Below are 20,057 nucleotides of genomic sequence, written 5' to 3'. Positions count from 1 at the left end.
CTGACCCTCACCCCATCCCTGCTCAAGACCACTGAGGATTCATACATGGAGTCAGCAGACAGCTCTGGGCCATGTGAGCTCGGGCTAAGACTAGTAGGGCAAATCGGGACCAGGCTGGGCAGAGAAGAGGGTAAGTGGATTCTCAGACAGGACCTGCACATTGCGATCCTGAAAACTCCAAGCTAGACAGCAGCCTGGTGTGGCTGTCCCTGGGACAAGGGGTGGGTTGGGGAGTCTTTCTGGAAAATCATCCAGAATTACACAATCATACTCCACTGGGGGCAGAGAGCAATCTTTTCACCATTCATTTAAACAACAACAGATTGAGGGGCTCCTATGTGCAAGGTCATGGAAATAATGGGGTGAACAAGTATAGCTTTATGAAGTCACAGGCAATCATGATTTGGTATATTGAGTGTTCTAATGGGGGAAACAGAGTCCAGAGGAGGTACCCAATCCAGTATGGGATCAGATAAGGCTTCCTGGAGGTGCGAATGTCTAGGAAGTGTCTTGAAGTTAGAGGAGGAGTTAGAAAAGCAAAGAGGAGGTGGGAGGATGACAGCTCTAGGCAAAGGAGCCCACATGTGCAAGGTCCAGAGCCCCGGTGAGGGGAGCCTTCGGCCCTAGACAGGGAACAGAGTGAAGCTTTTGCTCTCACTCCAACTGAGAACATCATGCCAGTTGGAGATGGTGGTGCTACCAGGTGGTAGCTTTTTCCTCCTGGCCGGAGGCAGCAACATCTCCCCTCCATTAAAGAAGACTGGGGCCTCTGAAAGTCCCTGGCACTGGGCTGAGGGTGGTGGGTGGCTTAGAAATGGATGGAAAGGAAACTGTCAGCTAGAAATGTGGTGGTGGGTGTGGAAAGGATGTGAGATTTTCCTGAGGCAAATGGCATGAATTGGAACAGAGAGGCGAGGCAGAGAGGATGGAGGAGATGCAGCTGTAGGAAGATGGAGGAAGAACCAGCTGCACCCAGGCTGTGTGCACGTGCGTGCACATGTGTATGTGAGTGTGTGTGTGCGAGCGGCAGAGGGGTGTTCGCTAGACGGGGTTCAGGTGCGCATGCGCACACACACATTTCTCATCAGTAATTTCAAATGCCCAGGAGGACCCTCTGCCTCAGCAAACAGTTCTTTTTGTAGTTAGGGATATGACCCCAGTTCTCAACTCAACGAGACCATGGGGAGTTGCCTCAAGCAGAAGATAAAGAACAGGGCTGTACTGTTCCTGTGATTAAAAATAGGTAACATTTATAAAGCACTTTTTCTGTCCCAGGTGCTGTGTCAGTGAGTCTCACAGTTGTCTTGGGACCCCTCCGCGGACTCCCAGGTGGGGCATGGATTGGCTGGAGAAGATCTCAGCCCAGGCTGTACACATGCTCTGTGAGATTAGACCTCCATCCTGAAACTGAGGGACCTGCCAGGTCCCTGAGAAGCTCGTTTCTTGTGGCCCTTTGACCCTTGTTTCTTTGGGGCTTATGTCTCCTTTCAGATAAAACCTACACAGTCTATGTCCTTGCCAGAAAATTCTTATAGACAGCTGGGCCTCTTCTAGTTCTTGAGCAAATGTAGCAGCAGCCTTAGACCAATGGCCACACCTGGGAGAAGAAGGTTGAGCAGTGGCCAGGAGACCTGGGACAACCCCTCTCCTCTCCTCTCTAGTAACCCCGAAAGTCCCTGCATCATTAGAATAGCCCCGTGAGAGCAGGTAGCCCTGTCATCGGAGCCGTTCCGCAAGGGGGGATGCCAACACTCAAAAAGGCAAAATCACCTGAGCATGGTCACACACAGTTAGTAGTAGTAGAGGCTGGATGTGGACCTAGAAGTTCTGAATCCATAGTCCATGCTCTTCTCCAGTGCCCTGAACACCACAATGTGACAAGGTTAAATCCAAGTAGGAATGGAGTACCTTGACAGTGCCCAAAGGAGGGAGCAAAAAACCACCTATGACTTCAGCATGGGCAGGACTGTGGGGCTGGGTCTTCAACACTGCATAGGAATTTGACTGGAGAGGCACTGCGATCAGGGGAGAAGCAACACATGCACAGGTGTGGCACTGTGATGAGGTGAACTGGGGAGTTCGGTGTGGGCTGGAGATTGGGGTGAATGGGAATAAGATGAGGCAGGAAGGACAGTCTAGGAGATGAGTCAGGAACCGATTTTAAAGGATATGGCTGCCATGTTGAAGTGTCTGTGACACATGTAGGCAGCAAGGACCCACAGGAGTCCAGGGAGGGCAGCGACTGATCAGGCTGGATTGCTGATGGGAATCAGGTTGTTCAATGGTTAGGAAGCTAGGGAACCAGCCTGCTGCATTCAAATCCCATACCCGTGTCTCTGGGTTGTGTATTCTTGGGTAACTTATGCAACTTCGCTGAGCTTTGCTGTCTTCATCCATAAAATGGGGAAGATGGTAATAAAAATATACAGCCCAGAGTTATGGAGAGGAGCAGATGATGTAATCCATGCTTGGCATTCAGCGGGGTGTCTGGCACATGGTAAGTGCTCAGTTAATATGACTGCCATTATTATTAATGAAGGAGGTCTCTAGAGGCAGCATTCAAGTGGCATAGACAGGTGAATAGACAGGGGAAAGGGGCTTGGGGGGCTGCAGCAAAAGTGTAGACCAGCGATTATGAAGCCTTGTTCAAGGATGCAGCTGTGGGGACAAAATTTGGAGGGCAGAGGGAGGACTGGTTAGCATCATTTAAATAGAGGATTGAATAAACTAACATATATGGATGGGTTTTGTAAACTGTACATATTTGAGTATGATTACAATTAAGGCTATTTTCATCAACTTTATTTCTGGGCTCATCAACTTCAGTTCTCTAGAGAGAAGATGCCATTTAATTCTCCCAGATCAAATATTTAACAAACACAACACTGAATAAACCCAGCCTTGCCTATTTAGCATTCACTCAGTATTTTTAGTTGCTAAGTGCAACTCCAGAGGTTTACCACCTTGGCTGACATGATTCTCTGCCTGACACTATTTATCTGTACCAGGGACTGTAGCACATTGTCATGGCCAAGAACACAGTTCCTGGAATTTGATTGTCTGGGATTGAACCCAGGCTCTGCCCTTGGGTGAGCCACTCAACCTCTCTGTGTCCCCAGTGGTAAAATGAAAAGAATACAATTACCTCATGGAGCTGTTGTGAAGATTCTATGTGATGGTGGAATAAGGTCTGGAATGTGCACATATTCATCATTAGCATCATCATCACCACCATCATCATCATCACCACCATCACCATGATCACCACCATCATCATCATTACCATCACCACCATCATCATCATCACCACCATCATCTTCACCGTCACCATGATCACCACCATCATCATCATCACCACCACCGCCACCATCATCATCACCACCATCATCATCATCATCACACCATCACCATCATCACCACCATCATCATCACCATCACTACCATCATCACCATCACCACCATCATCATCATCACCACCATCATCATCACCATCACTACCATCATCACCATCACCACCATCATCATCATCACCACCATCATCATCATGACCACCATCACCATGATCACCACCATCACCACCATCATCATCATCACCACCATCATCATCATCACCACCATCACCACCATCATCATCACCACCATCATCATCATCACCACCACCACCATCACCATCACCACCATCATCACATCACCACCATCACCATGATCACCACCATCATCATCATCACGATCACTACCACCATCATCATCACCACTACCACCACTGTCACCACCATTATCATCATCATCACCATCACCACCATCATCATCATCACCATCATCACCACCATCACCATGATCACCACCATCATCGTCATCATCACCATCATCATCACCAGCACCACCATCACTATCATCATTACCACCATCCTCATTATTATCATCACAACCATGAATGCCACTCCTTTCAGAATTTCTTTGGGTTGTGCAAAAAAAATTACTCTTCAGTAGAATATATTACATTTATTAACTTGTAATGGGTTTATTACTGTTATTTGTAAATTAATAGATAAATGTTTAACAAGGGTTTCTGTTTTTAATTTCTAATATAATTTTTATTGATACAACCCAAATAGACAAAGCTTTATGGCAGGTCATTTTTAAGAGTGTAAACAGTCCTGAGACCAGTAAGTTTAAGAAACAAGAAGTAGTTACAACATAACAGGCATGGAAGCCCTTGGAATTCCTCTTGGGTACATGGGGTCAGACAGCAGTGGGGTTTCCGGACCCCATTCCGAGAGTAGAGATTTCCAGTCCTGACCAGACGAGGCTTCTGCAATAGCTGAGCGGGCTGGATGTTGGGAGGCAGGTCTGACCCCCTCTTCAATCAGTGACTCCAAAACTGGGGGTTGACTGCCCTCCAGAAGCCGCAGGCTAAACCTAAGTGTTGCTGCACCACTTTATGAGCCATTCATCTTCCCGGTGTCAGGACAAAATGCCTGGCTTGAGTCCATGTGCTTGTCTGCTCTGGGAGTTGCTTTATTTTCTCTTTACTTTGGCCCCACAGAACACCATTCTACTAATTAAAGCAGCCTTATTCCAGAGGCCTCTGGAGAGGGCACACAGAGTTATGCCACAGACTGAAGCTGATCCCTCCTCCTCATGGTGTCCTTTCTGGGAAGAGTGGGAACAAAAATTGTCTAAGTATGTACCAGGGGCAGGGCTCAGTCCTGATGTTTTTATACATGGTGAAGAGCACAGGCCTCAGAATCAGTTCTGGATGCTGCATATGAGTGGTGTGACCTTGGGCAAATCACTGCACCTCTCTGGTCCTTGGTGTCTGAAGCTATACAATGCAATCATTGTCACACTCACCGTTGTAGGACTGTAGTAGGAGCAGAAGGAGAATCCTGTCTTGAGAGTCCTCAGCATGTACTAGCTGGTGCATAGTAAACATCACTCATCAGTGCTTGATACTGTCACTGGTAATGGACAATGACCACTACCTTTACAGACCTTCCCGACAACCCCAAGGGCATAGGAAGAGGAACTCAAAGCTTAGAGAGGTGAAGTTAGCATGCCCGCTCACCCAGCTAGAAATTGGCAGTGCTGGGATTTGAACCCAGGACTGTCTGAGTCCTAAGCAGTGTTCCATCAGTGGCTCTGGCCAGGATAGGGGTGCATTGAATCCAGGAGCCGATAAAACAATCTGCTTGGTGACCTCCTGCTGTTTCCTGCTAAGATCTCATTTTCCCTCTCTTTCACCTTGAGGCGAGTTGCTAATATTTGATAGGAAACCTGAGGAACAAAACCGTGAAACGCAGGATTTGTGTAATGATTTTGTCTCCATTTCTTATTTCTCTGTTCCCGAATGGTGAGGAGGGGGTTTGCACACAGTCTTTTTGACTAAAGCAGCAGTCCTGTTGGAAACAGCTTTAAAACGACTGAAGTTAATTCAAATCATTAAAAAAATTTTCCTGAAGGATATCAATTGTAAGGACAAGGATTAAAAAAAAAAACACCCTATTTTGATTTGCACTGAATGAAGGGATGATATTCTAAGAACCAGGTGCAGAATGAATAAAGGGGGAGAAGCGTGGGAGATGAGGCCTGGGAGGGACAATGGAATGAACATTTCTAAAATCGAGCTGCTGAATTAAGGAATCAGGAAAATGCCTCAATTACGGTATCAAACGGAGGGAAGAGAGAGTGAAACTTACCTTGAAAATGAACAAGGTAGTGGAAAATTTAACACCTTCCAGATCAAGAGCTTCCACCTATTTGGAGAAGTAGCTGCCTTTCTCTTCCTAATATCACTTGGGCAAGAAGAGAAAAACTGTCAGATAAGGGGTGTGTGTGTTAGAGAGAGAGAGAGAGAGAGAGAGAGAGCACAACATACAGACAGAAATACAGAAAGAGGGAAAAAAACATGGACAGAGAGAGACCAAGACAGAAAAAGAGAAAGAGAAAGAGATGGATTCCATGAATGAACCAGGTCCAGTCCAGACAGGTGTCCGTTGGTCTCTAAGCTCTCCCCATCTGTCCCTCTTTCCCTGCCCAGCCAAGCCCTCCAGGTAAGAGAGCCCAGTGACCACCATCAGTATGGAGGCCCCTGACCCTCTTCTCCCGCTTAGGGCACTCCATCTGGGTGTCCAGTCTGTATCTATGGGCCAGACTCCTGCCTAGGAAATGAGCAGACGCCTACCAGCCACCTGAAGGAAGCATATAGTGGACAGGCCCGGATGAGGGATCAGAAGGTCCAAGTTCAGACCCGGCTCTGCTGGGGTTGCACTGCGATCTTGGGCAAACTTACTTAACCACTGTGGGCCTCAGTCTTCCCACCTGTAAAATGGGAAGGGTCATTCCTGTCCTTCCTCTCTCCCAGGGCTCGTGTGGGACTTCAATGAGATCATGGTTCTGAGCATGCTTTGAAATGTTTAAGAGAAAAAGGATACAAAAGTGAGAAACCCTTAAATTTTTATCTGTGGGGGTGAAAGCCCGCTTTGTTACATTTCCTGGATGATTCTCCAATTCTCCTCTTCAATGTGAGGAGTCAATCTGGTCAGAAAGGGGATCATTGTGTTTGCAAGGCTGCAGGAGGAAAACGTTCAGAGAATCCATATCCTGTTCCATTCTAGAGGAAAACCCCTTATAACACACCATGAAACTCAACGGCAATGATAATATAATAATATGGCAATGATAATATAATAATAGTGATCATAAAAAAAAGGGAAAATAGAGCCACTCAGATCAACTAGGATAATGTAGAGCCGAGGGAAGTGCTGTGTGGTTGTTTTTCTCCCCCAAAACTTCCCAGCCTCATTCCCCTCACCTTCTTCTGAATGGGCCCCTGGCTTCGAGGTGATTCCTTTTGGGAATGGTTTATAGATACGACCTTCCATTTCCATCACACCTGGGCCCTCCTTCCTCTTTGTCTTGAGATGGATTCTGCAGCTCATCAGGACCCTCCTTATCTTGCTTCGTTCCCAAGGGTGTTCAGAAAGAAGCCCAGGGAATTAACCAGTCAGAAGGAAACACCACCACCACCATCATTGTGGTGACCCGCCCTGTCAGGCCCGTGGGCAGCCCGTGGGCAGCAGCTCAATAATTGCTTACTAAATCAAGAGGGTTGGCAAGAAGCAGATTCCTCTGGGCATCTCCTTCCTCGCCGCCTGGAATTGCCTAGAAACCGGAAATGGAATTGTTTCAGGAGCTGGAACCTCTAGATTAAACAGCTAAATTGCAATCAGCTGGGATCCAGGAGGCCCTGTGACCCTGCAGGTGCATCTAACAACAGTGTTCTCCTCTAGGCGGTCCCTCTCGATCAATCCTCACACCTGCCCTGGCGGGTGAGCTTCCTCAATACCCCAGCTTGACAGGTGGAGCCTGGAAGCATCATGGCCACACTGAGAAGGCATGTGGGGCTCTGGAAGTAGAGAGATGAGGCTGGAATCCTGCCCCGGGATTAGACCTGTGTGTTGCACAGGTCTGCCTCAATTTTCCCGTCTACAAAATGGTGAAAGCAATTTCTCCTTTGTTTTGGGGACAGAGAGCATGTGCAGAATTGTCTTACCTTGTATAGGAAGTGAACACACACACACACACACACACACACAATGACTACCAATGACCCTTTTTATCAGGGGCCTTTGAGAGGTTTAATGACTTGTCCAAGTAAACAGGGTGGGAATTGGGTTTGCAGACTGGTGTGTAGACAAGAACCCAGGGTTTTCTCAGTTAGGTGTGTATCCCGTGTCCAAGCAAAGGTGCTAATATTTCACTGAGAAATGACACTTTGCCTGTAACCTTGATACCTCATGTATGCACCACTGCCCATGTTTCCCAGAAAACAGTTTATTTGTGAAGAGGGGTTGTGCCTTCCCCTTCATCAACCCTTACCTGACAAGAGCCCCGCCCCTTTGAGTTCACCTTTCAGTCTGCTCTCCTTACAGCAAAATCCAGAACGTTCTTTACAATCTAGTATCAACATCAAATAACTACAGAGGCAGGTGTAATGAATGTGAGGCAGGTAGATACAAGACATCAGAGAATACCGGGGTCTGGGGCAAATCCTAGCTACTTAAATTAATGATCCCAGTGAAAAACAAAAAATGTAATGATCCCAAATTAAAAATGTTTTGGAATGCAAATTTATTATTTAAATAAGTGATTAAATTTAAAGATTAAACAACACATTTAGATATATTTGAACAAATGGTTATTGTCATTTAAAAATTATTAAAGATGAATTATCCCAATTAAAAATCAAAAATTTTTTTGCCCCAAATTAAAATGATTTTAAAATTTAAATGCACTATTTAAATAAAGTTAGATTTAAATATTAAACATTAAATTTAAATATATTTGAATTAACTGTTGGATTTATTATTTAAAAATTATTAAAAATGAATTATCCCAATTAAAAATAAAAAATATTTAACAGAGATAAAATATGTCTTGAGGCTCCAAGGGGATCACAGACCATTTACAACTTTTGTTCTGGGTCAGAGGAAAATACAATTTGCCTATGGCTACAGAGTTGGGGAAGTTGCAGAAGCCACAGTGGTTTCAAAGCTCTCTAGTTCTCGACGCCCAGTCTAGTACTTTTTCTGCTCCGAGGGCTAACTAATTCACACTATTGTGTTAATGACTGACTGAGCCCTTATATTAAAGGTAAGAGTCATGGTAGAAGTCTATTCACTGTGACACTATGTTGAGGGACATTTGAGAGAAGAGGAGCTAGGTGGCCCATGCCATGTTATGTGTCACCCCCACAACATGGATACATTATTTCCAGGGAAGAAGGAGCATCCTTACTGCTCACAGGAAGTGCCGATGCCCATCACTTCCTGTTCGTTCTCAGGCTAGAGAGGCTTCTCAAGCCCTGTGATTCAGTCCTGGGGGGACAGCTCAGCCATTCCCTGCCACCCACCCCTCTCCAGGTCGTGGGCTTTCCCCCAGCACAGGAATGGACCTTGTTGTAATGGATGCAAACAACGCTGTCTTGCTGTGCTTTCTCATGCTTTCTGCAGGAGAGAAGAAAGCATCATGCACTCGCTTTATTTCAATCCCACGACCTTTGCAAACACATGCCTGCTTATTTGGTCCTGTTGCAGAGGAAGACGTGAAAACCCATGTGATGCTGGAGGAAAATGTGAGACCCCCCTCCCCCCGCTAAAAGGTTCCCTTGGTTCTGTCTCAGTGGTGTGTGTGCAAGGAAGCCAGACCCTGTTCTCAGAGCGCCGGTTTGTGCAACACACCGGTTTTGAGGAACAGCTGCTTTTCCCTCTCAAATGTAGAGAGAATAACCTGACTCCCAAGAATCCATATAAAGATGCAACCAGAAAACGCAGCCCAAGTGCCCAGTACAGTGCTTCCACGTAACGAGCTCCCCACAATGAAGGGCGATGCTGTGAATATAAAGCTTAATTGGAAAACAGCCACGCCCGTTCATTTAGCTACGACGGAGGCTCTGTCTGTGCTACAACAATAGAGTTCACTAGTCACTGAAAAATTTACTATCTGGCCTTTTGCAGAAGGAGCTGGATGACTTCTGACTTGGTGGAATCAGACAGAGCTGGGCTCATCATTAGGGAACAGGTTGCTTTGCTTCTCTGGGCCTCCATTTTCCCATCTCTAAAATGGGGATAATAATTGAGCCTTCTTGTAAGGATGTCGTGAGGAGTCAAGGAGGTAGTTCAGGGCCTTAACCCTTGGTTCCCTCTCTCCCTGCTGTCTGTAGCCTCTTGGCCTCCAAATGAGGCTCTCTGAGGCCTCGGTCTCTCTCCAGAGTTCTGGAGCAGGCGAGGCCAGGACCGGTTGTCGAGGCAGCATACAAGAGCCACCATCTGCATTGTGGGGGTAACGAGCCTGGTCGTCTGCACAACCCTTGGCCTGCATGAGCACCACCCTTCTGTGTGGTAGGCATTTTCTACGGGCAAAGACGTGATGTTTGGAGAAGTAAAGCCAGACAGTGGCAAACCAGCACATGACCCTGGGTTACTCTGATGCTAGAGGCGATACTCAGAGAGGCATGGGTGGGCCGGGGTTGGGGGAGGCTGCTCTGAAAGCTAGAATGGGAAATTCACTGTGGTGTGTCAGCGTGGGAAGGGAGCTTGCAGATTCCAAATGGGGCCAAGCCACCCCCTGACAGATGTGGAGACTGAGGTCTCGAGGAGAGAAGGCACCTGTCTGAGGGGAGTCAGAGGTATGGCAGGACCTACAAGCAGGTCCTGCCCAGCTCTCTTCCTTGCTTCTTACCGGCCCAGCCCAGCCCAGCCCTTGGCTCCGGGCAGATGGGGTTCATCGGAAGTGCTTCCCTCTCACCTCTGCATCTGCACCAGGGGGTTCTCTCTATCCATCCCCCTGCATGTCACCTGGCTGCCCCCTGGTCACCCTTGAAGTGTGCATCACCACCCCAGGGAAGCCTATCTGAGCCACCCAGGCTAGGCTGGGCCCTCCTCTGGGCTTCCCACATTTTGTGTCATGACAACCCATCTCCCCCATGAGCATGGCGCTCACTGTTTGTTGACTGACTGACTGACTGACTGAATGGATGAAGGTATGCTGCCCAGAGACCCCTCACAGGGCTGGGAAGAGAGCACTGTAGTGAGCCGACAAGAGTTTGTGAAATAGAGACTGTGGCCTGCTTGCTTCCATGCCTGCAGTCCTCCTTCATGCCTACATCCTCCCTCTGTGGAAGGGATGGACACTGGAGAAAGAGTCAGGAGACCGGGATCCAGGTGTTGGTCCTGCCACCCACCCTCATGGAGCTTTGCACGGTGCCTTCCCTCCCTTGGGCTGGGGGTTTCCTCACTAACGAACCCCAGGGAAGATCCGCCTCCAACTCGCTGAGGGCCTTTTAGCAGAGGACGTGAGAATCAGCCATGTGCTTCATCCCGGAATACCTCTGGAGGGTTCCTGGAGGGAACCACACAGTTCCAGTCCCTCCTCTTTCCTGTTCTCCACCCAGGGCCTGCAAGGAGCCAGGGCTGTGTTTTCAGGGGTAGTTTTCTAGGATTCCCTATGATACTATGTGAGAGGTGAATATACGGCGCGGTGCTAACATGTGGAGTCAAAACTACTGCTCTGTAACCTGCCTCTTTCAAGGCACACCCGAGGAAATCGTGGCTACAAACAAAACAACAAAGAACCACCAAATTTAAAAAAAAAAGAACAAACAAAAAAACACCCTCTCCCACAAAAACATCTCAAGGGAAATGCTGGGAAAAAATACAGTCCCTCTTGTCTCAGGACACATAATTGGAGAATACCGGGAAAGGCTCCTCCCTCTGGTCCTCAGTTTCCCCATCTGGAATATGGGGAGGAGATTTCCTCCAGTGTCCCTTTCCTTCTGGGGTCCTGGGTTTCTGCATAGCCCCTCAGGTGCCCGCTGCAAAGCCGGGAGCCTGGAGCGTCCGTGAAATTTAGGTCACGTGGGCTGAAATGCGCTGCTTGTTTTCCAGTAGAACCTGCCTCTCCATAGGCTTCCCACGTACCCAGCAAAACAGAAACCAGAGAGACTGAACCCTTTTATCAAAGGAGCAACTCTGGAGAAGCTGGGACGCTGTGAAGCCTTGGGAAGGCAAAATCAAAGGCAAACTTTGAGGAAACACTTTGTAAAGCAAAAGAAAAATTCCATCATGCTTGCAACAGTGCTATCGACTCCACGGAAGGTAATTGACTTGGAACAGGGCGAGGCTGCGTCTGTTCATGTCTCCAGGCTGAAAAAGCAGACCCAGAAGGGAAGTCAGACAAATACGCAGGCAATCTGTTTGTCAGATAATTGGCATAAAAATGGTATGTTTCCCTCACCTCTTGAATTATTTGGGTGCTTCAGGAAAAATCCTCCATCCTAAAATTTTACGTGGAAACACAATTGTGAAGAAAGGTTCTTTCTCCCTCTCTCTCTCTCCCTTCTTTCCTTCTTTCTTTCCTTCCTTCCCTTTCCCTTTCTCCTTCCTTCCTTCCTTCCTTCCATCTATGCATCCATCATCCATCATTTTTTATCTATCATCTATCTATCCATCCATCTTGCTATTTAGATATTTATCTGAATATATATTAGTTATATATTAGATTCTATCTGTCTATCTACCATGTTTCTAGCCATCCATCCATCCATCCATCGACACATGTACTCAACCATCTATTTTGCTATGAAGCTATGTATCTGGATATATATTAGAAATATATTAGATTCTGGGGGGCTTGAGTGGCTCGGTTGGTTGGGTGTTTGACTCTTGATCTTGGCTCAGGTCATGATCTCGGGGTCATGGGATCCAGCCCCCCACATGGGGCCTCTGTGCTCAGTGGGGGGTCTGCTTGGGGTTCTCCCTCTCTGTCCCCCTCTGCCCCTCCCCCTATTTATGCATTCTCTCCTTCTCCTAAATAAATGAAACTTTAAAAAATAAATATATTAGAATCTATCTATCTATCTATTATCTTTCTAGCTAGCTATCCAGCCATCCACACATCTACCCATCCATCTCTCTTGCTATCGGCCTATCTATCTGAATGTATATTAGATATATATTCAATTCTTCCTTCTTTCTGCCTTCTTTTTTTCTTCCTTCCTATCTGAATATATATATTTCTATCTTTTTTCTTTTCATCCATTATCCACCTATAAAATCTAATATGTATATATAATATAACATAAGAGAATCTAATATTCATCAGAGCGAGAACAAGAGACAGCACAAGAGGGAATCTGTGTTGGGCTCTGGGGACTCAGTGAGGCACAAGAAAGACATGAGGGGGAAAGGTGATGTGGCCTCCTGGGGCCCATCATCTAGGGGATTACAACCCGCTGTGATATGCCCAGTTGGAGGAAACATGGGGGAGGGGAAGCTGGGTGAGCAGAGGGGAGGAATCAAATCAGCCTAAATGGTTGGGAGAAATGGTAGTGGTCAGGGAAGGGCCACTGGAGAAAGGCACTATCTTACAAAGAGCATTGGACTAAAATTCAGGATCCACATCTTGTGCCAATGAACATATCACTCTCCCTAGTGACCTGAGTGTCATCATACATAAAATCAACTCAACACGCCTCAAAATATGTACCACAGAACCCTTGTTTTTTGTGACATTCTGTGAAAGAATAAATCGCTGGCTAGCCAGATATAAGATACTCACATGGGATCTTCATCCACTGAGAAAGAAAACTACAGTTTAAGGTATAGTAATGGCTCTGACAAGTCCTGCAGTAAAAAAAAAAAAAAAAAAAATGAATTGAACTCTACTTCCAAAATTTCTTTGATAATACATGTTTTTAAAGTAGAATCTCAGTACTCTGTGATTCCACAGGATGCCTTTTGCAAAATGCGGAAACATAATTATGCTATTAAGAACATCTTACGTGTGCATATTACTCTAAGGTTCGAAAGCATTTTCTTTATAATGCCCTGCTTGACTCTCACAAAACGTCCGGGAAGGTGATATACTAGCTCCTTCCCTTCACCTTTTCTCCCTTCTTTCCCTCCTCTCTTCCTACCCCTTTCCCTCAACAAATGTTTTTCTATGTCTACCTGGACCAGAACCCAACAATAATGATAAAACATGAGGAAATTGAGGTCTAGAGAAAAGAAGTGATCAGCCAGAGCTGGAATTGTATAGCTTGGGCTGTGTAGCCCAGGGGAAAACCTGAGAAGCAGCAAGTCAGGGCCAGTGGCCCCACAGCAGTGATGTCTCCTATGGTCACCTCCTTTCTGAAGCCATTCCCGACTCTCTCTTCCAGGTAGAATTACTATTGACTTCTTTGTATTTCGCCCCCAATGTTTTATTTATTTATTTATTTATTTATTTATTTATTTATTTATTTAGAGCATGAGCAAGGGGAGAGGAAGAGAGGGAATCTCAAGCAGACTCTGTGCTGAGCGTGAGCCCAATGTGGGGCTTGATCGCCCGGCCCTGAGATCATGACCTGACCTGAAATCAAGATTTGGACACTCAACTGACTGAGCCACCCAAGCACCACACTTCTTTGTACTTTTATCTTACGTTCCAAAGAAAGATCACAAACTGAAATCCCCCACAGGCTAGGGAGGCAGCATAAATGAGCCTAACAGGTGTTCACCAGGTACAGGGCAATAGGGAGTGGTAGGGACTGGGGCAAAGTGGAAAACTGAGTCCTTCCAGGAGAGGGTGGTTCTTACTCAGCTCCAGCTGATGGTTATTGTATAGAAGTCCAGGCCTGGTGTTGCCAGATCTTTTGATTTTTCATGGGGAGCTCTAAATCTAGATTTTTATGTGAAACCCCCTGATCACTGGCCACCAATTCATTTTTTGTGAGGGTCTCAAACTATGCCAATGGGTTGGATTTGACTCAGAGTCCACCTGCTAGAAATTCCTCCCCTCAATGAATGTGCTTCCATTGTAGCACTTGGCACCCCTCATTATACTTACTAATTTACATATCTATTCCCTCCCCCACCCAACTGGGCTGTAATACCCTTGAAAGGAGGGATTATGGCTTAATCACCTTTCACGTCCCAGTGCCCATCACAGGGCTGGCATGTAAAAGGGGCATACCAAACACTTATTGAATGAATGCTACATTCCCTCTCTCTGCCGCAGCTGAAAAATAAATATATAATAGTTTTTAATTAAAAAGAAACAGGATGAGCCTGGTGATGGGTATTAAAGAGGGCACATTCTGCGTGGAGCACTGGGTGTTATGCACAAACAATGAATCATGGGACACTACATCAAGAACTAATGATGTAATGTATGGTGATTAACATAACAATAAAAAATTAAAAAAAAACAAAATTCAACCAAGTAAAAAAAAAATAAAAAAGAAACAGGATGAAATATGCATGAGAATCTTATTCTTTGACAGGAGGCAGCGTGTTAAGGAGAAAGATTTTCAAATTATGTTTGCCAGTGATGCTCCTGAAAGACTAAAAAAGTTTTCTGGGCATGCGGTCTCGGCTGGCAAAATCTTGTTCTCGGTTCTGCATTGCGACTAATGCTCACTGTGTTTGGATAGTTCTCAAAGCACAAGAAGGTTGCTTGTTAAAACAAGTTATTGCCCTGTGGGTTATAGAGATCCCATGATGAGGAATTCAAACACCCCTCGGCTCACCCCTCACCACTATTCTTTGGACTGTTACTCCTTAGGAGTGTCTTTTCTCACAATAATGACAAAATAATACTAATTACAAAGTGCCTCCAATAAGAAATACAGTGCGGGGGCACCTGGGTGGCTCAGTGAGTTGAGCGTCCAATTCTTGGTTTCACTTCAGGTCATGATCTCATGGCTCGTGAGATCAAGCTTTGCGTTGGGCTCTGCGCTCAGCAGGGAGTCTGCTTAAGATCCTCCCCCTTTGCTCCTCTCCTCCCACACACACTCTCTCTCTTTCTCTCTCAAATAAATAAATAAATCTTTAAAAAAAAGAGAGAGAGAAAGAAATACAGTGCAGCAGCCTGAAGTTTTCCACTGCTGGCTTCAAAATCAGAGCTGAACTGAAATCTTAGTTTGGCACAATGACCGAGGTGATCTTGAGCCAGAGACTGATCCTTCCTGAACTGAAGTTTCCTTTTCTGAAAAATATGGATAATAATGCCTGCTTTGTTTTTTTGTTCCTAAGGGTTGGAAATAGCACATGTGAAAGGCTGGGCATATAGCAGATGTTGAATAAAGGACAGCCACCATCATCTAAAAAATGGTTTCCAAATTTCTTTTACATGGCAAGACTCCTTTTCAGATTAAATCATACCTGGAACCCCGACATGGAAAATAGGGCACATGAGGGATGCTCAGGTTTGAGTGGGTGTAGGAACCCAAATCCTCACCCCTTGGGGGAAACTCTGCAGACCTCTGGGGCTCTAAAGAACACAGTCTACAAGCCATGGGTGTATTCTAACTACCACTTTCCAAGATGTGAAGACTGAGTTTCAGGTGGGGGCGTGATTTCCTTAGCACTTACAGGGGGTCTTCCAAGGAACCAGGAGTCAAACCTAGGACGCTGGTCGTACAAAAAGATCAACAGGGTAGAGATAAAAAGCAAGGGTTTTGGGATCTCTCCAGCCTGGTTCATAGCCTGGATCCATCCCCTCTGCCTTGGTGACAATGAGTGTGACACTTCCCCACTGTGAAAACTGCTCTTCCCCTCTGTAAAATGGAGGCAATGATGAGTACCTAATTTGCAGAGCCATTATGAAAAATAAATAAGATAACATACATAAAGGCACCAAGTAGGGTGCCTGGCATATAGCTGACACAATACCAAAAATTAATAATAAAAATAATAGAGATCATTATAACCATATCAACAATGCCTTGAGCCTGTACAGGGATTCACGGCTCACAAAGGTCCTTAATAGTCACTTCACCCTTAAAACTACCAACGAGGGAGTGATTATTCTTCTCATTGTACAGACACCACTCCCCACCCCCTCTTCCCCAAGAAAAGAAGAAGCTCCAAAGGATGTTGTCATTTGCCCAAGTTCATATGGTAGTTCAAAGGTGGAGTTAGGATTTAGATTCTTCTGGCACAGGTCTGGTGCCCTAGTGCCTTAGAACCACACCCACTCTAGCTGGATTGATATGCTTTCCACAAAATCATCCTGGATCACAAATGGCTGATACATGGCATATGCACCACCACTCTCCACTTCCATGCTCATGGCAGACATTGTAAATCCATCTCCCCTGAGCCTCGAAATCCTTCCTTACACAGGGCTATTATAAACAGGCAGCCATTTCCAGCAGATCGGTATTGGGCTCAGAAGCAGCAACCCTTTGGCCATACCCCACCCTCCGTCCCTTGCCCTGGGCAGTCATGAGCCTGGAACCTGGGCTGCTGTGCCGTAAAGAGCATGCAGGGCTCCATGTTGGTTGGGTCCCTGGGACATCTTTCTTTGTCCTCTGGCTCTCTGCCAGCAACGCCTGAGAAAAGGAAAAGAGCTATTATAGGAAAAGCTATTTGTGCTTAAAAAGATCCTTTATCTAGGTGTTGAATCACATAATTAGGAGCCTTTCCCAATAAGATTTAGCACTCCCACCTGGATTGGTGGCCATTGTCCACACTCTCCCCACTTTCCAGCTGAATTTAGCTCCCTGTCTGCTGCCTGTCCCCAGCAATTTCCTGTATTTGAATTAAATGCTGATGAGAGTCTGCTTGTCCCAAATGGGCCCCCTTGAGATTTATGCCTCTTCAGGGCAGGAGGAGCAGGCAAATTATTCATGACCCCTTGAGTACCAGAAGTTTTGTTTTAAAGACATATGGGGTTGGGGGAATGAAGAGAACAATCTCAGACACACACTTCTGGGTCGGTGGTTGTTGTACCCACTTCCTCCTTCCCGGATGCTCACAGTTTTCTTTGTGTTTATTGTCTGGTTTGATGAGAAAAAATATGATACACTGATGCAGAACAAATGCAACCGTCACTTTAGGATCAGAATGTACCTAGCTCACTTCACAGTTATGATGTTGTCATGTAGCTGCCCGTCCTATCATGTTTCTGGGAGTTACAGACACCTTCCCCCAGGCCCCCTCAAGGTGTCTAGGTGTGTAAATGTGTGTGTGTGTGTGTGTGTGTGGGCGGGTGTGCATGTGTCAGAGAAAGAGAGAGAGGGAGAGAGAGAGAGAGAGAGAGAGAAAGAGTGCCCATTGTTATAATCACTCCCGTGCATTCAGCCTGAATCTTCTCCACCTTCTACCCTCGTCACACTCACCAGGCAAAACCTCAACCCAGGTGAAATCCAAGCACTGGCCTTTTCCGCATCTGTGGCTACGTAGGTCCACATGGTTGGAGAGAAACCACAGCCAACCTTCACTTCAATTCATGCTCTCTAACCTCACAATCCTATTGCATTTCTTTGACCCCAGAGGCTCGAGGCCATTCCCAGCCCTCTTCATCCCTCCACCACTTCCTACTCTGTCCTGGTTAATAATAATCTTCTTCCTTTCCCCTGAGAAAACAGGAAGGGATTTTCCCTGCACGGTGTGTCTGCCACCGTGGCACCTGCCAACCTTCCCTGGATGAACCTGTGCACCCACCCCTTCCGGTTCCCTTGGCTGTCCCACCTGGACCCTGGTTTCCCGTTCGCTCCTTATTAAGCACACCACCCCAGCAGTGCATCCCTTTCTCTCCTGCATCATCAGTTTTTCTCCTTCTACTGGGTCATTCCCATCAGCAAATAAACTTGTTGCAACAGCTCCCTTCCTAAAACAAAACAAAGCAAATGAAAATAACAACCACAAGAGACTTCCCTTGAGCCTACATCCCACTTTAGCCACCATCTGTTCCTTTTAGGAAAAAAAAAATCACTCAAAAGAGTTGCCCAGATTCCTCTAGTTCTCCCTCTCCTATTCTGCCTGGAGTCCACCCCAGTCAGGCTGCACTGAAGCTACTTCTGGCAAGGTCACATTGATTTCCATTTTGCTACATCCAAAGGCTATCCCTGGTGTTCATCTTATTGGAACTGTCAGAGGTCTTTGTTGCAATCAGTTGTGGCAATCAGTATTTGTTGCAAGAAGTTGCACTCATTTTAAAATGCTTTCTTCCGTTTGGCTTCCATGACAAGCAAGCTTCTGGTTTTCCTCCTCCCTAGCTGGTTGCACCATCCCCATCTCTCAGCCTGGTTCGTCATTGCCTGTATGCATCTCAGGACTCAGGACTCTTCCCTTCTTGTGCTCACTCCTCCAGAGTCTCATCCAGCCTCCAGGCTTCACATATAAGTTATGCCCTGACAACTCCTACATGTACAGATCTCCAGCCCCAGTCTCTCCAAACCTGTTAGAGTCCTGCTCAGCATCTTCACTTGGACGTCGAGTAGGCACCCAGCCTAAGGGGTCCACTCTCCCCACAGCTGCACCTCCCACACCTCGCCAATGGCAGCTCCATCCTTCCAGCTACTTGGAGTCAATCTCATTGCTTCCTTTTTCTCACTGCTCACAAATCTCTCAGGAAATCTCGACCTTCCAAATACTCCAGAAAATGATGACTTTTTAAAACATCCACTGTGATTATTCTAGATTATTTTTTTCTCAGTTTTATTGACATATAACACTGTATAAGTTTAAGGTATACAGCAGAATTATTTTACATATATATTAAAATCAACTCTTTTAGCAACTGTCAAATATATATATACTGTTATATATTATAATTATATATTTGACATAAAACATTGTATAAGTTTAAGGTGTACAACATGATTGTATATATAAAAGTATATATATATACTTTTTAAAATTATGTTGATCACCATACATTACATCATTAGTTTTTGATGTAGTGTTCCCTGATTCATTGTTTGCGTATAACACCCAGTGCTCCATTCAATACGTGCCCTCGTTAATACCCATCACCAGGCTAACCCATCCCCCCACCCTCCTCCCCTCTAAACCCCTCAGTTTGTTTCTCATACTTTCAAGATCTAGTCTCTTAGCAACTTTCAAGTATATGATACAATTAGCATTAGCTAATTATAGTCATCACATTGTATCCCCAGAACTTATTTATCTTATAACTAAAAAAAAATTTTTTTTTTTTTTTTGCCTTTTGACCACCTTCACCTAATTCCTCTACCCCCACCCCATCCCCCATTTTGGCAACCACAAATCTAATCTCTGTTTCAATGTGTTTGCTTTTTTGAGATTTCACATATTAAGTGAGATCAGAGAATATTTGTCTTTCCCTGACTTATTTCATTTAGCATAATGCCCTCAAGGTCCATCCATGTTGTTGCCAATGGCAGGATTTCATTCTTTTTTTTTCATTGTATATGTATACCCCAGTTTTTTTATTTTAATTTTTTTTATTGTTATGTTAATCACCATATATTACATCATTAGTTTTTGGTACAGTGTTCCATGATTCATTGTTTGTTCATAACACCCAGTGCTCCATGCAGAACGTGCCCTCCTCAATACCCATCACCAGGCTAACCCATCCCCCTCTCCCCCTCCCCTCTAGAACCCTCAGTTTGTTTTTCAGAGTCCATCGTCTCTCATGGTTCGTCTCCCCCTCTGACATACTCCCCTTTTCTTCCTCTCCTGTTATCTTCTTCTTTTTCTTTTTTCTTAAAATATGTTGCGTTATTTGTTTCAGAAGTACAGATC

The sequence above is a fragment of the Callorhinus ursinus genome, unplaced genomic scaffold, assembly GCF_003265705.2.
Source record: "Callorhinus ursinus isolate GAN/ISIS: 27379988/994484 unplaced genomic scaffold, GSC_fseal_2.0 scaffold72, whole genome shotgun sequence".
NCBI classification, from domain to species: Eukaryota; Metazoa; Chordata; class Mammalia; order Carnivora; family Otariidae; genus Callorhinus; species Callorhinus ursinus.
This window is presented reverse-complemented; position numbering follows the sequence as displayed.